This window comes from Podarcis gaigeae (genome assembly GCF_964106915.1).
Source record: "Podarcis gaigeae genome assembly, chromosome: 18".
Lineage (NCBI taxonomy): Eukaryota > Metazoa > Chordata > Lepidosauria > Squamata > Lacertidae > Podarcis > Podarcis gaigeae.
In genome coordinates this window covers 8,952,264-8,976,820 of record NC_139696.1, presented here as the reverse complement: position 1 = coordinate 8,976,820, position 24,557 = coordinate 8,952,264, and the positions used below count along the sequence as shown (strand labels likewise).

The 24,557-nt window shown below is 48.4% G+C and overlaps 1 protein-coding gene across 18 annotated transcripts in view; it reads right to left on the bottom strand.

Moving 5' to 3' along the window:
- The window catches only part of PTPRS (protein tyrosine phosphatase receptor type S), a 307,055-nt gene that overhangs the window by 237,686 nt on the left and 44,812 nt on the right, over window positions 1–24,557 (bottom strand). For 4 of the 18 annotated variants that reach the window (XM_083720148.1, XM_083720149.1, XM_083720164.1 and 1 more), the window contains exon 1: window positions 10,009–10,206. The exons of 4 other annotated variants lie outside the window; for them this stretch is intronic. The gene's annotated coding sequence lies outside the window, so the exon portion shown is untranslated. Of the gene's footprint in view, window positions 1–10,008; window positions 10,259–24,557 lie in introns of those variants that run through there. 10 more of the 18 variants (XM_083720166.1, XM_083720159.1, XM_083720165.1 and 7 more) reach the window with 6 other exon arrangements.

The window sequence follows — 24,557 nt, the reverse complement described above, 5'->3', positions numbered from 1 at the left end:
CTTTACTTTCTGTTGTCAGGTAGACTTTTTGTCTAATCCAACAGGATTGGAGCTGGAGGGTTTATAATACAGCCTTATTCCACTGAGCTGCTGGAGACATTTGTCCCATATGCTGGTGCTGAAGTCTGTGGGTATCTTTGGGAGAAAAGGCTAAGGAGTAAACTCTACACAAATCCGGTGCTGATCAGAAGGTTGGTGGTTCAAATCCACATAATGGGGTGAACTCTCATTGCTCTGTCCCAGCTCCTGCCTACCTAGCAGATGGAGGGTCTCAGTATCACTGTGATGACCTGGGAATCGGATTCAGAGGCTGAACCTGAGGAATCCCAGCCTGCACAGGAGTCCCCGCCTCCAGGACCAGCCGAGCCGGGGCTGGGCCTTAACATGAAGGGCTCTCACCTGTGCTGGGTCCTCAGGTGCAAGCATCAGCTGAATCCGCTCTGCTCCTCTCCCAGCCCTGTCAGGGGAAGGTGAGGTTGCCTCTGGGTCCGGAACCCTCCAGCCTCTCCTGAGCTGCAGAGGCTCAGGGCAGAGAGCCGGAGGGAACTAAGTTCCCGCAGGAGGAGTGCTCACCTCCAGGCCAGGAGAGGCGAGTCACCTGTGGTGCCGCCCTATGCCTCAAAGGAGATAAAAGCCAGCCAGCCCCAGTCCCAGGTAGCAACATCGTTGGTAACCTGTTCTTTCCTGCCAGAGTTCCTGACCACGCCTGACTCCTCGATTTGGACCTCGCTTCGCCCCTGACGGACAGCCTCCATACCCTCGACCTAGGACCGGACTGAGACCACACCGCACGGTAACCCCCCGCCCCCGGGACCAGCACAACCACCAAATCAGGAAGCAGGTGCCCCTCTGATGGAGAAGAAATGATCACCCACCATGGCCCTGTACGTGGTCTCCTCTCCTCAACTTAATCCTAACAACATCCCTTTGAGGAAGGCAGGGCTGAGAGACCACTGACTCAAGCTTTACGCCCGAGCTGGGATTAGTCTCCCTGCCTAAGCACAGGACCTGAAATCTCCAGTTAAAACAGATCCCAGTAGCAAGGGATAAGAGAGCCTGCTAAGCCACTGAGCCCTCCTGGATCAGGCCAACGTTGGCTCACCTACGTAGTCCAACATCCTCAGAGAGACCAACCAGGTGGGCAGAGGGTCTCTCCCTCAGCTAAAAGGCGCAAGGGACAATGACAATAAAGATATCATAGAATCATAGAGTTGGAAGAGACCACAAGGGCCATCGAGTCCAACCCCCTGCCAAGCCGGAAACACCATCAGAGCACTCCTGACATATGGTTGTCAAGCCTCTGCTTAAAGACCTCCAAAGAAGGAGACTCCACCACACTCCTTGGCAGCAAATTCCACTGTCAAACAGCTCTTACTGTCAGGAAGTTCTTCCTCATGTTTAGGTGGAATCTTTTTTCTTGTAGTTTGGAGCCATTGCTCCGTGTCCGCTTCTCTGGAGCAGCAGAAAACAACCTTTCTCCCTCCTCTATGTGACATCCTTTTATATATTTGAACATGGCTATCATATCACCCCTTAACCTCCTCTTCTCCAGGCTAAACATGCCCAGCTCCCTTAGCCGTTCCTCATAAGGCATCGTTTCCAGGCCTTGGACCATTTTGGTTGCCCTCCTCTGGACACGTTCCAGTTTGTCAGTGTCCTTCTTGAACTGTGGTGCCCAGAACTGGACACAGCACTCCAGGTGAGGTCTGACCAGAGCAGAATACAGTGGCACTATTACTTCCCTTGATCTAGATGCTATACTATATCGTAATCGTAATCGTAAAAGAAACATCCCACAATAAGCAATAAGCTGCAGCTTTCCCAACGTGCAAATTTGACCCAATTTGCTCCCAGAAAGGTTACTGCCCCCAGCCCTGATACCAGGATGAGCTCCCTCTCCATGGGGCAAGCCCCCCCTCCATTCCCCTCATGACTCCCTCTGCATTAAATCCAGCCTCCAGTTTGGTTACACCCTGACCCGGCCCTTGACCAGATCAATGGGGAACGCTAAATATAGAGATCCTTGCTGTATGGCGATCCCTCCTTGTGGATCTTGGACCTCGGTCAATATCGAGTGGCAAACCTCCATCCCTTAATTACATCCAGGGTGGACGGGAGGGAGAGAGGAAAAGAGAGGAGAGGAACTGGCTTGGAACGTCCTTTGCCCATGTAATCCCCCCTTTTAACCCTTAAGCTCCCATAAAACCCTGTCTTTCTTTCTTTTTTTAATTTTTTTTAATTCAAAATTATAACAAGACATATTATCCAAAAACTTATCATCTTTGTTTCTTCCCCCCCCCATTTTTCCTCCCTCCCCCCTCCCACACAAAACCCATCCACCCCACCCCACCGACTTCCCTCAGTTCCAGTCTTTGGTTTCTCTAAGAATGCTGTTTTCTGCGTGTTACAAAGCTGTATAGATCCTCAAACTCTTTAGCTGATTACTATCAATAAAAAGTTTGTGAATGTTTATTCGAAACCTGCCAAGGAGTCCAGTTCGCTTTGTTGCGTCTTCAGATACTTTGTAAAGGGTTGGAAAAAAAAGTTGAAAAACATCTTCATGTATGCGACGACGGCCGCGAGAGTTCTGGTAGCACAAGGATGGAAGACTGAAGAAACCCCAACTAAAGAATCATGGCAAGAAAAATTGATGGACTACGCAGAACTGGCGAAACTGACATATAAGCTACGGGACAAGGATAACTGTGACTTTAAGGATGAATGGGAACCCTTTACAACCCTGTTTTTCACTCTGTGCATCTCTGCGCCCCCCCAGGAAAAAAATCTGGTTTCCCTCCCCTACAAAGCACACCCCTGCCTGCTTGCCAAAGCAACACATTTTCCAGGGGGAGGGCTGAAGGAAAGGACACCCACCTCCATGTCGGCTCTTAATCTTAGGGCCAAGAATTCTCAAAGAACCAGTCTTAAACCCTATGCCAAGACTGGTTTAAGACTGGTTCTTTGAGAATTCTTGACCCTGAGATGGAGAGCCTCATGCTCTACTGATGTGGAGGGGGGTCCAGAGGGTATGTGAGAGAGGGGGGACGAGTACACAATTTCCTGTACTAAGAATTGCCTGTTGCGCCTCTGCGTGAGTCAGCGTTCCGGGCCAAACTCCTTCCAATAAGGAGCCATGTTTGGCACAGTTACTCCTGTCGATCCTCAGATGGGCGGGAGCTCTGAGGGTGGGCAGGTGTCCTAGCTCAGCAGCGGAGAAGCTGTTCTGCATGCAGAATGTTCCAGACTCAAAAGCAAAGCACCGCTCTGATTTTTAATCCGGGGGGGGGGGGGGAGAGAAAGGATGTGTTTCAGCTCTCCAGCGTTTGAGAACTCTTACATGCGTTTTTGTTTTGATTTTTTTAAAAAAAAGAGGGGAAAGAGGGAGAGAAAAATAAATATATAGCTTTCTCCCTGGAGACGGATGCACATCTTTCTTATTTTTCTCTTTCCAAATGGGTGAGAGATTGTCTATGCATTTCTCAAAAAATGAATAGATTGAAGGTGGTTTGCAGGAAAACGAACGCAAGAGGCAAACGCTCAGATCACGCTGACACATTTTGAACAAACTAAATTAACTCTTATATAAAGAATCCGTTTCCCCCGCCCACACCCTCCCACAATCTCTCTTCCTCCCCCCCCCCCCAAACCGTTTCCCCACAAGCGCTGAACAGCACCGGATTTATAAATATCAAGCCATTACAACACCAACAACAAAATTCTGCATCTGATGAACGTTCTGTTCACAGACCGCCGAATGATATGTCTGTGGGTGGGGAAAAAATAGTTTACTCAGATGAATCTTAGGTGCACATCTTAAGATTCGTGATTGCGCCCTGGTCCTGCTTTCAGGATTTCTAGTTGGGGTATCTGACTGCGAGAACAGGATGCTGGACTCAGTGGGGCGCCCTCTGGCCTGACCCAGAATACAGGGTCTTCTTATGTTCTTAAGACTCCTATAGAGATCAGCGGCAACTAACCTCAATGGCTAACCAGGGATGCTTTTGAAGACCAGCCACTGGGAACTGCAGAAGGGAGAGAATGCTCTTGGTGTTTGGGTCATCCGTGGTTGTTTCCCACACGTGTCTGCTGAGAAGGATGCTGAAGAAGGTGAGCCTTGGGCCTGATCCAGCACTTAGGCTCTCCTGGTGTTCTTATACTGCCGATAATTATTTAGCTCCGTGTGTGTGTGTGTGCGCGAGAGAGAGAGAGAGAGAGAGAGAGAGAGAGAGAGAGAGAGACTCTCTTTGAAAGCACAAATTGCATCTTGGTCTCTGGTTTAGATTTACTGAACTCCCTTTTTCCGACCGCTGCTAATGGCATTTTTTTTCAAAACAAGGGGATGGCATCGAAACCCTGGTGAAATGGCTGGGTGGAGTTTTCACTTATTTATTTAATAAGGTTAAAGGTAAAGGTAAAGGAACCCCTGACCATTAGGTCCAGTTGTGGCCAACTCTGGGGTTGCGGTGCTCATCTCGCTTTACTGGCCAAGGGAGCCGGCGTACAGCTTCCGGATCATGTGGCCAGCATGACTAAGCCGCTTCTGGCGAACCAGAGCAGCGCATGGAAACGCCGTTTACCTTCCCGCAGGAGCGCTACCTATTTATCTACTTGCACTTTGACATGCTTTTGAACTGCTAGGTGGGCAGGAGCAGGGACCGAGCAATGAGCGCTCACCCCGTCACGGGGATTCGAACCGCCGACCTTCTGATCGGCAAGTCCTAGGCTCTGTGGTTTAACCCACAGCGCCACCCGCGTCCCTTAATAAGGTTATGCAGGACTTAATGTTAACATTCCAAACTGCATTTTGTACACACAAACACACACACACACACACACATATATATATATATTATGAGCATATACACATGCATGTTTGTGTGTGCGTATATAATATATATATATATATATATATATATACACACACACCAACCCCCCCCCCAACCGCAGATACAAGATTCTGTTTGACAGTGGGAATGGTCTCCCTGGGGAGGTGGCAGACCCCCTCCCCCTCCCCCGGAGGTTTTAAAGCAGAGGGTGGATGGCCATCTGTAATGGATAATCTAGTTGCAATTCTTGAATTGCAGGGAATTGGACTACTAGACGACCCATGGAGTCCCTTACAACTCTATGTTCTTGGCAGGTCCCGTCTTAGAAGAAGCATCAGACCAGAATCCTTCTTCTTCTTCTTTGTAAAAGGTGGTGGCTGTGATTGGCAGTTTCCATAAGTACTTATCATAGGTTTAAAGGCTCAGGGACCGCCTCTTTCCACAGCAATCCACCCAGAACCCCAAGATCATCCTCTGAGGCCCTTCTTCATGAGTTTCCTCCTCGAGAGGTCCGGAGGGTAGCAACATGAGAACAGGACCTTTTCTGCAGTGGCTCCCCGTTATTAGTTTATTTTTGTTCTGATTTTATGATGTATTTTTGTGTTCTCATTTTGTATTATTATGTTGTGAACCGCTCCGTGATGTTGGGTGAATGGCGGTATATAAATTTTAATAAAGATAATAATAATGACACTTGCATTAAAAATATTTTTAAGAGGAAGACTTATCAATAAGGCGCACCATTTGTAAACTGATCAGGTAAACGTTAACTGCCCATACATGTACATACCCACACACAAAATTACATACACACAACTTTTTCCCTTTCCAAAATCTCCTGTACCAGCTCACTAAGCTGCTTGTGAAACTCCACTTAAGTTTCAAAATTGATTTGCCATGAAACCTGCCAGATTTCTGCCAACAGCCTTGCTGGGGCCAGAGCCAGCTGTGATCCAAAACATCTGGAGGGCAGTGCACTGGCAAAGGCTGCAAAATCGGGTTGCCAATGCCTCGTTCATACTGCATTTGTATCCCACATTTGTCTCTCTCCCCAAGGCGCTCCCTTTCCGCAAAACAACCCTGTGAGGCAGGTTAGGCCAAGAATTACTGAGACTGCAAAGTCACCTATTGAGCTTCATGGCTGAGTGGGGATTTGAACCCTGCTGTCCCAGGTCCAGGGATGCGGGTGGCGCTGTGGGTTAAACCACAGAGCCTAGGACTTGCCGATCAGAAGGTTGGCGGTTTGAATCCCCGCGACATGGTGAGCTCCCGTTTCTCGGTCCCTGCTCCTGCCAACCTAGCAGTTTTAAAAGCACCTCAAAGTGCAAGTACAACAACAACAAAAAATCCGTTTATTGTGAGGACCATGCCTGTGCACAAAAATCAACACTACAGTAGTTAAAAATATTAAAATTCATTACATACTATGCCAACAAAACCTTCTTCCCACAAGATAGAAAAGGAGGGAAAACAAGCAGCGAGTTAAACAGACGATGAAGGGGTCTTTACATTGTCGTCTATAAATCTTTCCCTGGCTTTCATGGCCTTCATCACAAAGACTGCTACCACATGGGTAATGCGTGGGTTTGCATCAACTAACAAAAATTTTACGCTATCTTCAGGACTGGTTATAGAGTTGGGTATAATTTGCAGCAATGCGTCTCTAAAGCCCGAGTAAATGGGGCAATAGAGGAAGTAATGTGTAATCCCCGTGACAGGGTGAGCTCCCGTTTCTCGGTCCCTGCTCCTGGCAACCTAGCAGTTCAAAAGCACGTCAAAGTGCAAGTAGATAAATAGGTACCGCTCCGGCGGGAAGGCAAACAGCGTTTCCGTGCGCTGCTCTGGTTCGCCAGAAGCGGCTTAGTCCTGCTGGCCACATGACCCGATAGCTGGACGCCGGCTCCCTTGTCCAATAAACGAGATGAGCGCCGCAACCCCAGAGTCGGCCACGACTGGACCTAATGGTCAGGGGTCCCTTTACCTTTACCTTGCCTCCCAGGTCCAACACTCTAACTACTACACCAAGCCAGCTTTCTCATCTCAAGAAATTGAAAACTCAGAGATGAGCCTGCACTCAGTCTGACTCCGAAAGGACCTTGTATATAAGGTGCGATTTTTGCTTCACACCAACCGAAGACCCGTTCTGCCCCAAAACCAGATATCTGGCAATATTGGAACAATCCAGCTCAGAGGACAGCTTCACACAAACACAATCTCTCATTTTTAGGTATAAACCAACTTTAAACAACCTGAAGTATGGACACCTCACAGGTGGTAACCAGGTCTGATGGAGGTCTCCTTGCGGAGATTACTGAGGGGGTCTGGGGAAGATATGTAAATCTAGGTTAGGGTTAGGGCGAACCATGTAAACCACTTTGAGCTCCCCTTCGGGGGGGGGGAGGTGGGGTCTACAGGTGAAACTCAAAAAATTAGAGTATCATGGAAAAGTCACTAATTCAACTTCACTAATTTCACTAATTCAACTTCAAAGGTGAAACTAATATTTGAGATAGATTCATGACATGCGAAGCGAGATATGTCAAGCCTTGATTTGTTATCATTGTGATGATCATGGCATACAGCTGATGAAAACCCCAGCAATCTCAGAAAATTAGAATATTCAAGGAAATCAGCAAAACAAGGATTGCAAATCGAGCAAGACTAGACCTCTGAGAAGTAGAAGCCTATCTCGCTTTGCATGTCGTGAGTCGATCTCATATATTAGGTTCACCTTTTACGTTGAATTACTGGAATCAATGAACTTTTCCACGATATTCTAATTTTTCGAGTTTCACCTGTAAATGCAACAGATAAATAAGAAAAACAAATAGCAGCACTCGGAGCAGATCCACTGAATTCAACGGATCGCGCCCTGTGTCGGTGCTGCTGAGAGCAGACCCAGGGGCAAGGCAAACTTCATCCCACATGCTCCAAATGGGTCTACTTTCAAGGAACACTGGATGCAATGCACTGTTGTTTTAAAACTGAGTTTTCTCCTGTGGCTGAATAGTTGGAAAACATACCATGGGGGAGGGGGGAGAGAAAGTGTAAAAAAAATAACATAAAAGGTAGGGTTTTGCTTTGGGGTTTTTTTTGCAGGGAAAGGGGGAGAAAAGATGGCTTCTTAACTGGCACCACATTTCACTAAAGCTGATTCGGCAGGCCAGATGTTCTTGCTCTGACAGACAGCAGCAAAACCCCCCCCCCACGCACCTCACAGGGCCAAACGGCCGTTAGAGAGCCTACAACAATAACACCGTCCACATTTGCCAGGGCTAAAATATTTGCTGTTTCAGGGTCTTTGCAGAGGAGAAGGGGCTCCGAAATCTGAACTAAAGGAGCAGGAATCTCTTTTTATTAAGCCCTAATCGTTTGCTCCTAATCATCAAGACCCAAACTTGGAAAAATGTACACACACGAACACACAATGCGCTTGCAACTTTCCCCCGCTTTCAATCAGACTGGTTTAAATTCTATAGTGTTTTTAAATCTATCACATGGTTTTTCTTTCTGCGTCCCCCCCCCCCAATTCTCCCCTCTCCATTGGCCATCCTTTGTTCATTAAGGGTCTAGGAGGGGGTTGAGACAAGGTGGGGGGAAGGGAGGCTGAAAATGGTAAGCGAACATCTCCCCCCCCTTTTTTTTAAAAAAGCAAATTCTTGGAAATTTGTTTTACCAACTCTGCCGAATTCAACCCTTTTAAGCTAAACAACCCTCGGTTAAATTAGGGGGACGCCGTTTGCCAATGTTCTGCTAAAGAGTTTATTCTCTGCAGTTGAACATTTGGTAAGCAACACACATCAGATAATGAACGGCTGGATTATTTTATTTATTTTTAAAGTGCTGTTGGGTGGGGGGGGGGGTAAAGGAGGAAGAGAAATCAGAATCCAGCTTTTAACAGGTTCAGAAAACAACAACTTAGAGAGGATTTCGCCTCCTAAAATTCACTCCTTGTTGTGCATCAGACAAAAGACTGAGAGTCGGGAGTGGGAAGGATATACAGAATATCTCTATAGGGCAATTGTGCGGCTGCTCAGAGTATTTTTAAAAAACAAACCCAAAAACATCCCCCTCAACACACACTCATAATAAAACACACACCCCACCCGCAGTCCTACAGAAAAATCATTCCTCTTTAGTAAGTTTTTTTTTATTTTCAGAACTTTCCTGACCTCGCTCCTAAAACACAACAGATTCTACACGCAATAGGATGAAGAAGGGGGGGGGGGCACGACTCTTTTTCTTCAGTCTCTTGCCCTCCCACCAAAGTCCACCCCCCCTCTCGAAATAAAACCCCATAGTTAACTTTGCAGAAAGCGCAAGTTGTTTGCTTGAAAGTTAGGAAGCGAAAGTCAAAAGAACAGAAATTGGAGAAGCGATATATCTGCCTTATAGCCCGGCCTGCTGAAGAGAGAAACCCACTGAAATCGACAAGAATGGAGAAACGGTTAGTTTCAGTGGTTTCTTCCACTTGGCTTAAAACCCAGAGGTTATATATATATATATATGCGCATTGATGTGTACATGTAGGGACACAGAGAGAGGACATTTCCAGGCTGAAGCCTTCTAAAGGGAAGTGGAAAAGTGCCCAGTTCTCCCCCCAAAAAACGATGCATTTCAAACCCTCAAAACACTCAAAGCGTAGGAGTTTATCCAAACTGCTGTCTCCAAATGCCAGGAACCAGAACAAAAGGCGAAAGTGGTCTTTCCGAAGCAAATGGAAGCGAGAGGATTCAAAAAACGCACACCGTTAATTTAATTTTGTTTTGTTTTTGAGAGCAGGGCTGGGTGGGTTTGGGTGGGCAGGGGGGTGGGAAACGGGTCTGCAAAGAAAATAAAGAAAGCCAACTGGCTCCAATGCCCCCACCCTGGAAGATGGGGGTGTAAGGGGGTGGGCAGGGATCTTTTCCTCCTCTGGCTCCTCTCAACTTCCAAAACAAAAGACCCCCTTCAAAACAAAAGACCCCCTTCGTCAGGGTAGCAATGGTGGAGAAGAGGTGTATCTTTGGGTTAAAAAAAAAATGGAGGGGGAAAGAGGGAGAGTAAAAGTTGAGAGCCATTTGCGAGAAACAGGGCAAAAACAGGCAATTTGAGCATCCGCTTGCATCTGGGATTAGGCGAAGAAGCTAAACTATACAGAGATACATTGTTTTAAGTAAATAAAAAAACATTCAGGACTCACCCTGCGAGAAAGCAATTTTCCCCATCAATGCATGGCGGTGTTGTCTGTCCCCTCCTTTAAAGAACGGGGGGGTAGGGGGGCACGTTTAGGAAAAGAGGGGGCTCAGAAGTCCAGCGTCCTGGAGGAGCCCCCGTTCAGTTAATCCAAACTCGGAAAGTTTTGAGAGCTGGAGAGGGAGTGAGAGAGAAGGAGAAGGGAGTAGTGTCTCCCCTGCCAGGCTCTGGGCGGTGGGAGGGGCTGGAGGGGGGGCCCACCGGAGAAGGGAATGGGGAGGAGCCGAGAGAGGAGGAATGAAAGGGGGGGGCACAGGGAGAGGAGAGAGGCAGGCCTTTTCACAGCACTCTGTTTTTCTATAGGAGACTTTAAAAAAGTTGCTTGCAAACGTGCATTTCCAGGGAGGGGGGCGAAAGCAAAAGAAACCCACACGGGCAGGTCTCCCAGAATCGTCGAGTCGGAAGGGGACCCCATTAGGTCATCTAGTCCAACCCCCTGCAATGCAGAAATCTCAACATGGCAGACCTCTCCTTATAAAGCTCCAAGGAAGAAGAAGTCTCGCCACGTCTCCTGGGAGTCAGGTCCGCAGTCAAACAGCTCTTACTGGCGGAAGGGGCGCCCTCAGCCCCGGCTGGTCAGAGGGGAAGGGGCTGCCCTCTGCGCATGCCCAGGCACACTCTCGCAGGGCTTTTTGCAGAGGTGAAAACCACCAAACACCACACAAAGCAGCGTTAGGGCACCTTAAGAGTTAGCAAATTCACTGTCCCCCTGCCACCACTTTTGTGGCCTATGCAGTCGTGCCATGCGAAACTTTTTGTTGTTTAGTCATTTAGTCGTATCCGCCTCTTCGTGACCCCCTGGACCAGAGCACGCCAGGAACTCCTGTCTTCCACTGCCTCCCGCAGTTTGGTCAATCTCATGCTGGTCGCTTCGAGAACACTGTCCCACCATCTCGTCCTCTGTCACCCCCTTCTCCCAACATCAGGGTCTTTTCCAGGGAGTCTTCTCTTCTCATGAGGTGGCCAAAGTATTGGAGCCTCAGCTTCAGGATCTGTCCTTCCAGTGAGTACTCAGGGCTGATTTCCTTCAGAATGGATAGGTTTGTTCTTCTTGCAGTCCATGGGACTCTCAAGAGTCTCCTCCAGCACCAGAATTCAAAAGTATATCCATTCTTCGGCGATCAGTCTTCTTGATGGTCCAGCTCTCACTTCCATACATCACTACTGGGAAAACCAGAGCTTTAACTATACGGACCTCTGTTGGCAAGGTGATGTCTCTACTTTTTAAGATGCTGTCTAGGTTTGTCGATGCGAAACCTGCTCTATAACACTTTTGCTCCTATTTTAAGATGCCGTCGGACTCTTTCATTGCCTGCTTTTTACGTTGTTTTCCTCCACTCCCCATTTTACCCTCGCAACAACAGCCCTGTGAGGTTGACTAAGATGAGAGGGGCTGGGCCCCGCACCCAGCAAGCTTCACAGCCGAGTGGGGATTCGAACCCTGGTCTCCCAGGTCCTAGCCCAGGCTTCCTCAGCCTCCAGATGTTTTGGGACTACAGTTCCCATCATCCCTGGCCACTGGTCCTGCTAGCTAGGGATCATGGGAGTTGTAGGCCAAAAACATCTGGAGGGCTGAGGTTGAGGAAGCCTGTCCTAGCCCAACACACTAACCGCTGGCTCTCGTATGCCCAGAGGGTGTGGAAAACTCATTCTGATGCCAAGTTCAGAGCTGTTTCCCTCCCAGAGCAGAGAAGTATGGGACATAAATGTAGCACATTAAATTTAACGACCTAAAATATATTTTTGTTGGGGCTTCAGAATTAGATGCAGGAAGCCCGGTATTTTTATAAAAACAAAAACAAAACAACCACAACAGCAGCAACAACAACAGGCACCTTAGATGCAATTGTGCATCTCTCATCTGGTCAACGCGATGCTCTCCAGATGTTGGGATGGGAACTGTGGTCCAGCAACATCTGGGGAGAACCACCCTCTGGTGGCCTGCAGTTTCATGCTAGAACTATGGGCATATTCAGGTTAATAATAATAATAATAATAATAAATTATTTATACCCCGCCCATCTGGCTGGGTTTCCCCAGGTTGCAGCATGCAAAATGGGAAGACCTGTACAGCTTTCAAACTGCCTTAGGGTGGGGTGGGGGACAAAGCTGGACCCCCGCCCCCTAAAGGCCACCCCCCCACCCAGGATAGTGTCTACCTGAAACTAGCAAGACCCAAGTTCGAATCCAGTGGCTGGTTAACGCATGCTGCATGACACATCTCTCTGCTGAGCCTGCCTCGCAGAGCTATGCGGTGGACCACAATGGGACTATACAAATAGAGTCGTGTTGACTTTTACGAAACAAATCCCCACCCAAAAGAGCTTAAAAGCGCTGCCTGGATCGGTGAAGCCTGGATCGGGCCTCGAGAGAGTTGAGAATCTCTGCAGAGCAAGAAGAGTTACCGTCGATTGAAGAATGCAGGATGAAGTTAATGGACTATGCAGAACTAGATAAACTAACAGGAAGGATTCGAAACCAGCGAGCCCAGAAATTCATGGAAGACTGGAGTAAATTTACGGACTATTTGAAAAGTAATTGTGAAGAACAGACGACATTTGTAGGGTTGCAAGAAGTTTCGTGAGGAGTATTATTAGAAGTATTGTAAAAATGGACAAGGGGGAGGAAGATTTGTTAAGAGATGTAAAGGCAATATAAGGTTAAGAAATGCATGAGAAGTGGTTAAAACCGTGGATCATCAGAGGTGCTGATGGAAGTCTAAAAAGATTGCATAAGTGATAAGTTTTGTGGTACATTTTATAATTTATATGTTAAAATTAATTTAAAAAATATTATAAAAAAGAGAATCTCTGCAGTTTTTAACCCAGGAAAGTGAGGGGGAAGTTTGGGGGACACAAATGTTTGTCCCCTCCAAACACACACACATACAGAGAGAGAGAGAGAAAGAGAGAGAGAGAGAGAGAGAGAGAGAGAGAGAGAGAGAGAGAAACATAAAGCTTCAAAGGGAATCTTCTGAAGCGTAGAAGGAATGTTAAGTTTTTCTGCACCACAGCTGTCTGAAGTGGCTAAGATTTCCAAGTTCGCCCCCAAGCCGCATTTTTTCCCAAGGCTGCAGGGGCTGTAGATAAAACGCTGGCATTTGTATTTATCCCACGTTCCTTCGATACGCTGTTTGTTGCCATTGCTTTAAATAAAAAATAAAAAATGGATCAAACGGCCTTTTGGAGCAGAATCATCTCATACTTCTAAGCCCTATGATAACGGAAGCAAACCCCGCAGCGTTTAGTAAGCCAAGGGGTTGCCTTGGTCACCTTCTCAGTGTGCGTTTGGTCACCGTCCTCCGCCCGGGCTTAGGGTGGGGTACATAGCTGCTCCCTGCCCCTATAATTTGACCCTCACCACACCCCTGTAGTGTAGGTCAAACTGTGTGCCAGGCTGCAGATCACCCAGAAGCTGAGTAATGCTTCAAAACTGTGTCACCGTGGTCTCTTAACCACTGCACCTCACTGGGCTACGACTCTGGGGTTGCGGTGCTCATCTCGCTTTATTGGCCGAGGGAGCCGGCGTACAGCTTCTGGGTCATGTGGCCAGCATGACTAAGCCGCTTCTGGCGAACCAGAGCAGCGCACGGAAACGCTGTTTACCTTCCCGTCAGAGTGGTACCTATTTATCTACTTGCACTTTGACGTGCTTTCGAACTGCTAGGTTGGCAGGAGCTGGGATGGAGCAACGGGAGCTCAGCCCATCGCAGGGATTCGAACCGCCAACCTTCTGATCGGCAAACCCTAGGTTCAAAGCGCCACCCATGTCCTACATGGTCGCAATTGGACCTGTACCAGTCTCAAAACACGCCTGGCGCCTGGGGAATTTCTGGCGCTGGTCTGGAAGGCGACAGATTCCTCCCCACCCCACCCCCCTCTGGGCCTAGTGCAGTGGTTCTCAAACTCTTTTCTTTGGGTCACACTTTTGGAACAAAAAAATTGCTCGGGCCACACCAAATTTCTTTATTGGTAAGAAATGCATTAGAAAACAAAGTGAAACAATTCCTAGCAGTGCTTGATTTATAACGTAGAACACAACTGCTTTATGATTGTGGGACACCCGGAAAGTATAAAACAATGCAGAGGAATAATTCCCTAAATATAATTATAAACAACAGCTAGGATTGTCCTCCATTTCGCTCTCGTCTTGAAAGGGTATCTATCCGTATTCTGCAAATAAAACGAATTACAGTGGTACCTCGGGTTACAGACGCTTCAGGTTACAGACGCTTCATATTACAGACTCTGCTAACCCAGAAATAGTACCTTGGGTAAATAACTTTGCTTCAGGATAAGAACAGAAATTGTGCGGCAGCAACAGCGGGAGGCCCCATTAGCTAAAGTGGTACCTCAGGTTAAGAACAGTTTCAGGTTAAGAACAGGCCTCCGGAACGAATTAAGTTCTTAACCCGAGGTGCCACTGTACCTTGATGCTATACTATACTACACTTAAATATTTAAATGTTTATTTGTGTGTGCTTGAATCTTCCTGCCACACTTCCCGGTATGGCAGAACTGGAGAGTGGATCTGCTTCAGCGGTGAGCTGAACAAGCCACCATGTTCAGAGGGGCAGCTTTTTGCTAAACACCAGGGGTGATGTCTTAACAGTAAAGAGCTACTTTGACACTGGATCCGGCTCCCTTGAGAGGTGATATGCTTCACCGGAGATCTTCAAAGCAGAAGCTGGTATCCCGCTCCTGTTATGGACACTGTGGCTGCAGGAATTCCGAGCAGGAGACTAGAGGACCTCAAAAGACCCAACACAAAAACACCCTGCCAATAATTTGGTTATTTCTCTGCTAGGAGGTTAGCGGGGGGTCAAAGTGGCAGAAACAAAGCAAGCCTGTTTAGCAGTCCAGTGGAAAAAATGATGTTTACAACTGCCCAGGCTCTTGGAGAATACTGGAGTTTCGCACTCCTATCTCTCCCTGCTAAAGTCACATGTGACGGATCTTCACATTGCCATTTGGGAGTGTGCTGGCTGTGCTCAGAGGGAGCCATGATTTTCTGAACACTTGAAACCACCTATGGGGAGTGGGCTCTCGTGCCCAGGTGCCAAATGGCTCCTTGAACCAAGGTTAGTCGCCAAAACAGAATATCTAGTTGCCATTTGGGGGCGGAAAGAAAGCTCAAAAATCTCATTTTCCGAATGACAGGCTGTGATTAAAAATGTAAAGGGACCCCTGACCATTAGGTCCAGTTGTGGCCGACTCTGGGGTTGCTGCGCTCATCTCATTTTATTGGCCGAGGGAGCCGGCGTACAGCTTCCAGGTCATGTGGCCAGCAGGACTAAGCCGCTTCTGGCGAACCAAAGCAGCGCACGGAAACGCCGTTTACCTTCCCGCCAGAGCGGTACCTATTTATCTCGCAGTTAAACATCTGGCTAGTTCAGAGGACAACCTTGAGCTAGGTTTAAGAGCTTTGAGGATGTAAAGAAGAAAAGAGGCTTCACATATACATCGGCCTCTTTTTATCAATGGGGACGTGGACCATTCATAACATAAGAATATTCTCCACAGCTGTGAGCAGCGCAGTGGGGGAAGTGAAGAAAAGCGACAACAATTAATTATAACACTGTTCAATGTTCCTGCTCAAGGTGCACAGAAAAAGCATTTTGGTTCCTGAGATTCATTCCGATTGTGCAGATAAAATATAACGAACAGAAATCTACAGGATGTGTGTGAAGACGGTCCAGATCCAATGATGTCCAGGCATGCACCTCCGGGTGGAGGAGATGTCTTCTAGCGCCCAGGCATCTTCGCTTGACCACAAATGGAAGGTAACCAGGTGCAAAATGCACCTGGCGAAATTAAAAGACGCCTGCTTCTTGGGAGAAAAGCAATGACAAACCTAGACAGCATCTTAAAAAGCAGAGACATCACCTTGCCGACAAAGGTCCGTATAGTTAAAGCCATGGTTTTCCCAGTAGTAATGTATGAAGTGGGAGCTGGACCATAAAGACAGTGTTCTCGAAGCTACCAGCATGAGTTTGACCAAACTGCGGGAGGCAGTGGAAGACAGGAGTGCCTGGCGTGCTCTGGTCCAGGGGGTCACGAAGAGGCGGACACGACTAAACAACAACAACAATTTCGAATTACAAATAGGTAGCCGTGTTGGTCTGCCATAGTCAAAACAAAAAATTCCTTCCAGTAGCACCTTAAAGACCAACTAAGTTAGTTCTAGGTATGAGCTTTCGTGTGCATGCACACTTCTTCAGATACACACACAGAAGTGTGCATGCACACGAAAGCTCATACCTAGAACTAACTTAGTTGGTCTTTAAGGTGCTACTGGAAGGATTTTTTTGTTTTAACAATTTCGAAGACTGCATGGCTGGCACTGTGAGAACAGTGGTCCACTGAACCAGATCAAAACTGAGCCAGATTCGCGCCCCAAATGCAGGCCCACACCTGCGGCAACTCAGACGGATGCAGAAAGCACAAGAAAAACCCCATCAGCAAAAAAAGAGGTGCAGCGATAATCAAAAGCAGAAACCGCCGATAACAGCCACACACAAAAAGACACACACACACACCCTGAACAGGAGAAGTCTCGGGGGGGCTGTCTGGCTCCAGGAAGATTAGAAACCAGGTACGAGGCAGATCTCTCTGGGGAAAAGATTCCACAGCTGGAGCACCACCTAGGGGAAGATCCCTTCTTTTCACCGTCAACCTCAGATTAGGGAGGCACCCAGGCAGGGATCTCTGTCAGCAGGTCAGAAGATAAGCAGGCGGTGATTTGGAAGGAAGCAATCTTCCGTGTCCCAACTTTGAAAGTCAGCGCTGTGCTTTAGGGAGATGGGAAGCAAGTTTCTAGTCCATAGGTAGGCAAATGAAGGACCGGGGGCTGGATCCGGCCCAACTGCCTTCTCAATCCGGCCTGTGGACGGTCCGGGAATCAGCATGTTTTTACACGAGTAGAATGTGTCCTTTTATTTAAAATGCATCTCTGGGTTATTTGTGGGGCCTGCCTGGTGTTTTTACATGAGCGGAATGTGTGCTTTTATTTAAAATGCATCTCTGGGTTATTTGTGCGGCATAGGAATTCGTTCTCCCCTCCACCCAAAAAATATAGTCTGGCCCCCCACAAGGTCTGTGGGGCAGTGGACCGGCCCCCTGATGGAAAAGTTTTCTCACCCCTGTTCTAGTCCCCTTGACTCTGAATAAGGAGCTGATTTAAAATACACTGGAACACAGGAAGCTTATTCAGATTTCTTTTGTGTCTGCACTTTAAGGTGCCGTATCGGGGGGGGGGGGAGTGGCCCCAGAATTTTCCCTGCAAAAACCTGCTGTTTACCGCTGAATTGGAGCAGGCAGCAAGCCACGGAAAACCCGAATTTCTGACAGTGGAAGGGAAAAAGAAGAAAAAGAAGAAGCACTCTGCCATTGGACCAGGAAAGCGCGGGACACGGATAGGCCCTTATGCCAAGTTAGAACACTGGTCCATCTAAGCTCAGGACTGCCCACACTGACTGGCAGCAGCTCCCAGGATTCCTGGCAGGAGCCTCTCCCAAACTTAACTGGAGATGCCAGGGATCAAACATGGGGCATTCTGCATGCAAGGCAGATGTTCTACCAAGGGGTTACGGCCCTTTCCCTCCCCCCCCAGCTCACTTCTGCCTGCACTGACCGGCAGTGGCTCTCAGGGTTTCAAACAGGGGGTCTTACTTCCCGCCCCCCATCCCTCTCTAGACATGCAGCAGGGGGGTAGGGTGTTGAACCTGGAGCCTTCTGAACACAGAGCACCTGCTCTGCCACAGAAGTGCCCTTTGATTTGATTTGTGCTTGTAAATGTGCAAAAGATTACTGCAATGCAGAGGGGTTGGACTAGATGACCGCTGGGGTACCCTCCAATTCTACGCATAGCGGGTGAAATGTGGACCTTGCAAAGGCAGCACAGGTTGATCAGGACAGCTGGTCAAATGGGGGGTGGGTGAAAAACAGTGTTCGGAATTCCCCAGGCGCACTTTGAGACTGACTGGACCCCTCTAGCTTTCTTAAGCAGGGAAGCATTTATTTATCGCGTTTATCTCCCACCATTTTCTTCAAGGACTGCACAAGGGTTCACGCTTTGAGATTGTGATATAAAGTGAAATGAAACGATCATCATCATCATCAATATCCCATCACCAAAGGCGCCTAGACACTCCATTGTGGCGACCGTGACCCAGGTTTAAGGAGTTTCTAACACTTAGTCCGTGGGACGCGGGTGGCGCTGTGGGTTAAACCACAGAGCCTAGGACTTGCCGATCAGAAGGTCGGCGGTTCGAATCCCTGCGACGGGGTGAGCTCCTGTTGTTCGGTCCCTGCTCCTCCCAACCTAGCGGTTCAAAAGCACCTCAAAGTGCAAGTAGATAAATAGGTACCACTCCAGCGGGAAGGTAAACAGCGTTTCCGTGCGCTGCTCTGGTTCGCCAGAAGCAGCTTAGTCCTGCTGGCCACATGACCCGGAAGCTGAATGCCGGCTCTCTCGGCCAATAAAGTGAGATGAGTGCCGCAAATCCAGAGTCGTCCGCAACTGGACCTAATGGTCAGGGGTCCCTTTACCTTTACCTTAGGACTTAGTCCAGGAGTCAGCAAACTTTTTCAGCAGGGGGCCAGTCCACTGTCCCTCAGACCTTGTGGGGGGGGGGGCGGACTATATTTTGTAAAAAAATAAATAAACAAACAAATTCCTATGCCCCACAAATAACACAGAGATGCATTTTAAATAAAAGGGCACATTCTACTCATGTAAAAACACGCTGATTCCCGGACCGTCCGTGGGCCGGATTGAGAAGTGATTGGGCCAGATCCGGCCCCCAGGCCTTAGTTTGCCTACCCATGCCTTAGTCCCTTAAAGACAAGAGCCCAGCAAACCAAAGTGTGCGCAAGAGAGCAAGAGACAGACAGACAGGAGAGGGATGCCCCTCCACGCCCAGCCAGCGGCCTGAGAGCCCCACACCGACGCAGGCAACATCAACCCAGCTATTTATTCCTGTTGCCCCCTTAAGTCACACAATCTGTTTCTCTAATGCAGTGAATCCAGGCAGGGAGCTGGGTTGATTCCCACCTCGCTCAGACCAGATTAAAAGCAGATGATCCCAGCTTTGCTGCAACCTCATTCCAGGGGAGGGTCAGAGGTTACGCAAGAAAGAGAGGAGGAGGGGGTCCAGGGCAGCGGGGGACGAACAGCCATGATCCTGGGGAACCTTTTCGGGAAAATCGCCGTTTTGATCGTTTTGTGTACCCCACCTTACTCAAAAAGAGAAACTCTTGCTTTCCAATCCTCTCCCTCAACTCTGCCCGTTTCACTCTGCCAGCTCCCCGCAACCTGGCGCCCTACAGAACTACAGTTCCCAACAGCTTGAACTACAGTTCCCAACAGCATGAACTACAGTTCCCAACAGCATGGTGGCGCATGGCAGCAGTTTGTGGGGTGGTGTCGGGAAGGCTGGCCAGCCGCCGCTTGAAAAGAAAGGGGAAGTGCGCAGAAACACATGGTGCTCGCAGCACTTTGCTCCCTGGCAGATGCCCAGGTCCACAAACATTTCTGCATCGCCGCCCTAACCACACACACACACACACACACACACACACACAATTACTTTATTTTTTGCTCTATAAGACACACCAAACCACAAGACGCACCTCGTTTTTGGAGGAGGGAAACAAGAAAAAAAATATTCTGAATCTCAGAAGCCAAAACAGCAAGAGGGATCGCTGCGCAGTGAAAGCAGCAATCCCTCTTGCTGTTCTGGCTTCTGGGATAGCTGCGCAGCCTGCATTCGCTCCATAAGACGCGCACACATTTCCCCTTACTTTTTAGGAGGGAAAAAGTGAGTCTTATAGAGCAAAAAATACGGTATATTCTCTTTCAAGCATCCCAAACATTATGAGCAGAGAAAGCTGTCCTACACAGGTCGTTCTGGCCCATCAAACCAACTGCTGCGTGCACTGACTGGCAGCATCTGTCCAGACCATGGGCTGATCTAGGTCAGTACGGTCTTCTCTGACAGGTAACAGCACTCTAGATTTTAAGGCAGGGCTCTCTCCCAGTCCTGCGTGGAGATGTCCCTCAGGGGGCTGAACCGGGAACCGATTGACACCAGGCAGGTTCTTGACCAGTAAGCTTTTGACCTTCCCTTAAAAAAATAATAATGCAAGACTCCAGTGTTCTTGTTTGTGTGACTAAAGGACAGGTTGGAACAGGAGCATAGAAAGGTGTCTTATAAAGAGTCAGGTTCCTGGCCTATCTAGATCAGTATTGCCAGTGCGGGCTGGCAGGAGCTCTCCAGGGTTTTGGGCAGTCTCTCCCTTAATAATAAAGCAAGTTTCTAGTCCTCATGGGTCTGAACGAAGGTCCATTGCAGTAATCCAGCCTGTAGGCCACCAATGCATTGAGTTAAAGAGACAAGGCTGTCTACCAGCTCCATCTGGTACGCAGGATGAGACCCTCCCTGCCAGCCGACTGTCTCGCCAGAGTGGTGCATGCTCTAGTTATCTCCCGCTTGGACTACTGCAATGCGCAATATGTGGGGCTACCTTTGAAGGTGACTCAAACTGAAATTAATCCAGAATGCAGCAGCTAGACTGGGGACTGGGAGCGGCCGCCGAGACCATATAACACCGGTCCTGAAAGACCTACATTGGCTCCCAGTACGTTTCCGAACACAATTCAAAGTGTTGGTGCTGAGCTTTAAAGCCCTAAACGGCCTCGGTCCTGTATATCTGAAGGAGCGTCTCCAGCCCCATCGTTCTGCCTGGACACTGAGGTCCAGCGCCGAGGGCCTTCTGGCAGTTCCTTCACTGTGAGAAGTGAGGTTACAGGGAACCAGACAGAGGGCCTTCTCGGTGGTGGCACCCGCCCTGTGGAACGCCCTCCCTTCAGATGTGAAGGACATAAGCAGCTATCTTCTTTTTAAAGGACATCTGAAGGCAGCCCTGTTTAGGGAAGTTTTTAATATTTAATGCTGTATTGTTTTTAACATTTGATTGGAAGCCGCCCAGAGTGGCTGGGGAAACTCAGCTAGATGGGCGGGGTATAAATAATAAATTATTATTATTATTATTATTATTATTATTATTATTATTATTATTAGCTGTCCCGGTCCGCAAACAGCTGCGGCTTTTTTTACCAAGCAAAGCTGGCAAGAGGCGTTTTCCAGCCAGTGGCATTTCCGAAGTATTTCCACAGTGTGTTGCAATAATCGAATCTAGCTGCTAATGAAAGAAGTCTGACTTTACGAAAATGAGTTTCTATGCACCCTAACTGTGGCCAAAAGGGTTGCATTGATGAACTGGAAGAATCAAGACAAGGTCCTCTTTCGACGCGATTCCCTTTAATCAATGGATTGACAGCCTGGGAACACTTGCAACGTACGAACCGATTGCCTACGGACATAGACTTTGTTTGGACAAATATATTGATATCTGGAAAAGGGTTTATGCAGAATGTAGTGAGTTATTATTAGTAATCATATATTAGGATAATAATATCACTTATATCTATTTAATAATCTATAGCAACGAAATCGACTTTACTAAATGCATTCCACTATCTCTTTCCCCCTCTTTTTCCACGTTCTTCTCTCTTTTCCTTTTATCACAGTATTCCTTTATAAACGGAAATCTTTCAGTACAACATCAATGAGAATAGCAAAAGATATGGTGCTCTTTAATCAATGGACTGGAGACATGACAGAACTCACAACATACGGATTGCTTATAGGCGCAGACTTCGTCTGGATAAATATATTGACACTTGGTTATCAACGATCATATAATAATGTGTGGAAGTTTAGTCTGCTACAGTATATCTCTTATTTATTTTTACGTATTCCACTTTTCATTCTATTTTTTTCTTTGCACCTTTTCCCTTTCATTTTATTTTGCACAACTAAAATTTTATTAAGTGGTACCTCGGATGTCCGTTCGACTTCCAAAACGTTCAGAAACCAAAGCGCTGCTCTGGTACACCAGAAGCGGCTTAGTCATGCTGGCCACATGACCCGGAAGCTGTAAGCTGGCTCCCTCGGCCAATAAAGTGAGATGAGCGCCGCAACCCCAGAGCTGGCCACGACTGGACCTAACGGTCAGGGGTCCCATTACCGTTATGCAGCGGCGTAGCGTGGGTTGTCAGCACCCGGGGCAAGGCAAATAATTTGCGCCCCCTAACCCGGGGCAAGGCAAATAATTTGCGCCCCTAACCCCTAACCTGCCGCCGCTGCCAGCTTCTTCTTGCTGCTGCCTGGGCTGGGGTATTTACGGTAAGGTAGCCACGGTGGTGGCGGCGGGTCCGTGTCAGGTGATCTGAGGCGAGTTGCCGCTGCCGCTGCCGCCCAAACGACGCCACTTGCCCGGAGGAGGAGGAGGGCAGAGAGGCGAGGAAAATGCAACATGGCCCAGCAGCTGCAGCGGTGGCGACGGCGGGGCTGTGAGGAGGGGCTGCCTGGCACGCCCTCCGCGGCCATGATGCACGGGGACCGCAGCGAGCGCTGAGAGCCACTGCCTGCCGGACGCCTTCAGCCCGGACGCGCCCACAGCTTGTCGGTTCCGCGAGACATGGGGCTCTACTACAGCCTGCGCCCGAGGCTCTTCGGCGACTCCGGAGGCAGCGAGCGCGCCCCCCCCCCAGATGCTGCGCCCGGTGCGGCCGCCCCCCCTGCACCCCCCACTCTATGCCACTGCCTTTATGACTTCCCTTGATCTGGACACTATACAGTGGACCCTCGGGTAATGTAACTTTTGGGTTGTGAACGCGGCAAACCCGGAACTCTGCGCCGCTGCGCACATGCGCAGAACAGGCTCCTCTGGTTACGGAGATTTTGGGATACAGGCGGGCCTCCGAAATGGATCCCGTTCGTAACCGGAGGTACCACTGTACTTCTGTTGATGCAGCCTAGAATAGTGTTAGCCTTTTTTGCTGCTGCATCACACTGTGGGCTCATGTTCAGCTTGTGGTCCACCAAGACCCCTAGATCCATAGAATCATAGAGTTGGAAGAGACCCCAAGGGCCATCGAGTCCAACCCCCTGCCAAGCAGGAAACACCATCAGAGCACTCCTGACATATGCTTGTCAAGCCTCTGCTTAAAGACCTCCAAAGAAGGAGACTCCACCACACTCCTTGGCAGCAAATTCCACTGGCAAACAGCTCTTACTGTCAGGAAGTTATTCCTAATGTTTAGGTGGAATCTTCTTTCTTGTAGTTTGGATCCATTGCTCCGTGTCTGCTTCTCTGGAGCAGCAGAAAACAACCTTTCTCCCTCCTCTATGTGACATCCTTTTATATATTTGAAGATGGCTATCATATCACCCCTTAACCTCCTCTTCTCCAGGCTAAACATGCCCAGCTCCCTTAGCCGTTCCTCATAAGGCATCGTTTCCAGGCCTTTGACCATTTTGGTTGCCCTCCTCTGGACACGTTCCAGTTTGTCAGCGTCCTTCTTGAACTGTGGTGCCCAGAACTGGACACAGTACTCCAGGTGAGGTCTGACCAGAACAGAATACAGTGGCACTGTTACTTCCCTTGATCTAGATGCTATACTCCTATGGATGCAGCCCAGAATTGCATTGGCTTTTTTAGCTGCCGCGTCACACTGTTGGCTCATGTCAAGTTTGTGGTCAACCAAGACCCCTAGATCCTTTTCACAGGTACTGCTAGCAAGCCAGGTGTCCCCCATCCTATATTTGTTCAGCTGCTTCTAAGTGCAGAACCTTCCATTTGTCCCTACTGAAATTCATTTTGTTAGCTTGGGCCCAGTTGTCCAATCTTTCAAAGTCATCTTGAATCTCGATTCTGTCTCCTGCGACATTAGCTGCCCTGTGTTGATGTCAGGTGACTGGCTGGTGGGTCGTCCTCCCCTACCTGTCGAAGGTTTCATTGAAATCTCTGTTAAAACAGAGCTTTCCCACCCCCCACCCCTTTCTGCAAAGGAGCTCACTTTAAACTCCTTGACCTCCCTTTGTAGACATATGGGTCACTGCCCCACGTTTGATGTTCACATAGGATATCCCACGTGGGGCAGGTGCAGAGCACGGTTTGCAAGGAATACCTCTTGGGCTGAACTGGGGACCCCAATTTGGCCCCAGGCCATACCCACTGTAGCTGTACCTGGCACTGAGGAGAGAGCTGGACTGCATGACCTCTGGAGATCCCTCTCTGAGCAACCAAGCGGCAGGCAGCACTGTTAAAAGCACCAGGAAATCCACTGTACTTTCAACCCCCTGCACTTGCGCTTATCTCCATTTTTTTAAATTAAGCCGAGCGGCGTTATTAGGCTTACATTAGTTGCATAAAGGTTCATCAGATCCGTTTATCTCAGCAATCGAGCCTAAGTTATGAACTTTATTAAGAATTTTTTTCTTCGCTACTATACCGGGGAGAAAAAAGGAGGATATAATTAATTCCCCAGGAAGAAAGCTTTAAAAAACTTTTTCTTAGCAAAAAAAAATACTTTTTATAAAAGTTATTTCTCTTCCCCACCTATTTCTTTGAGACCTTTTAAATTGGA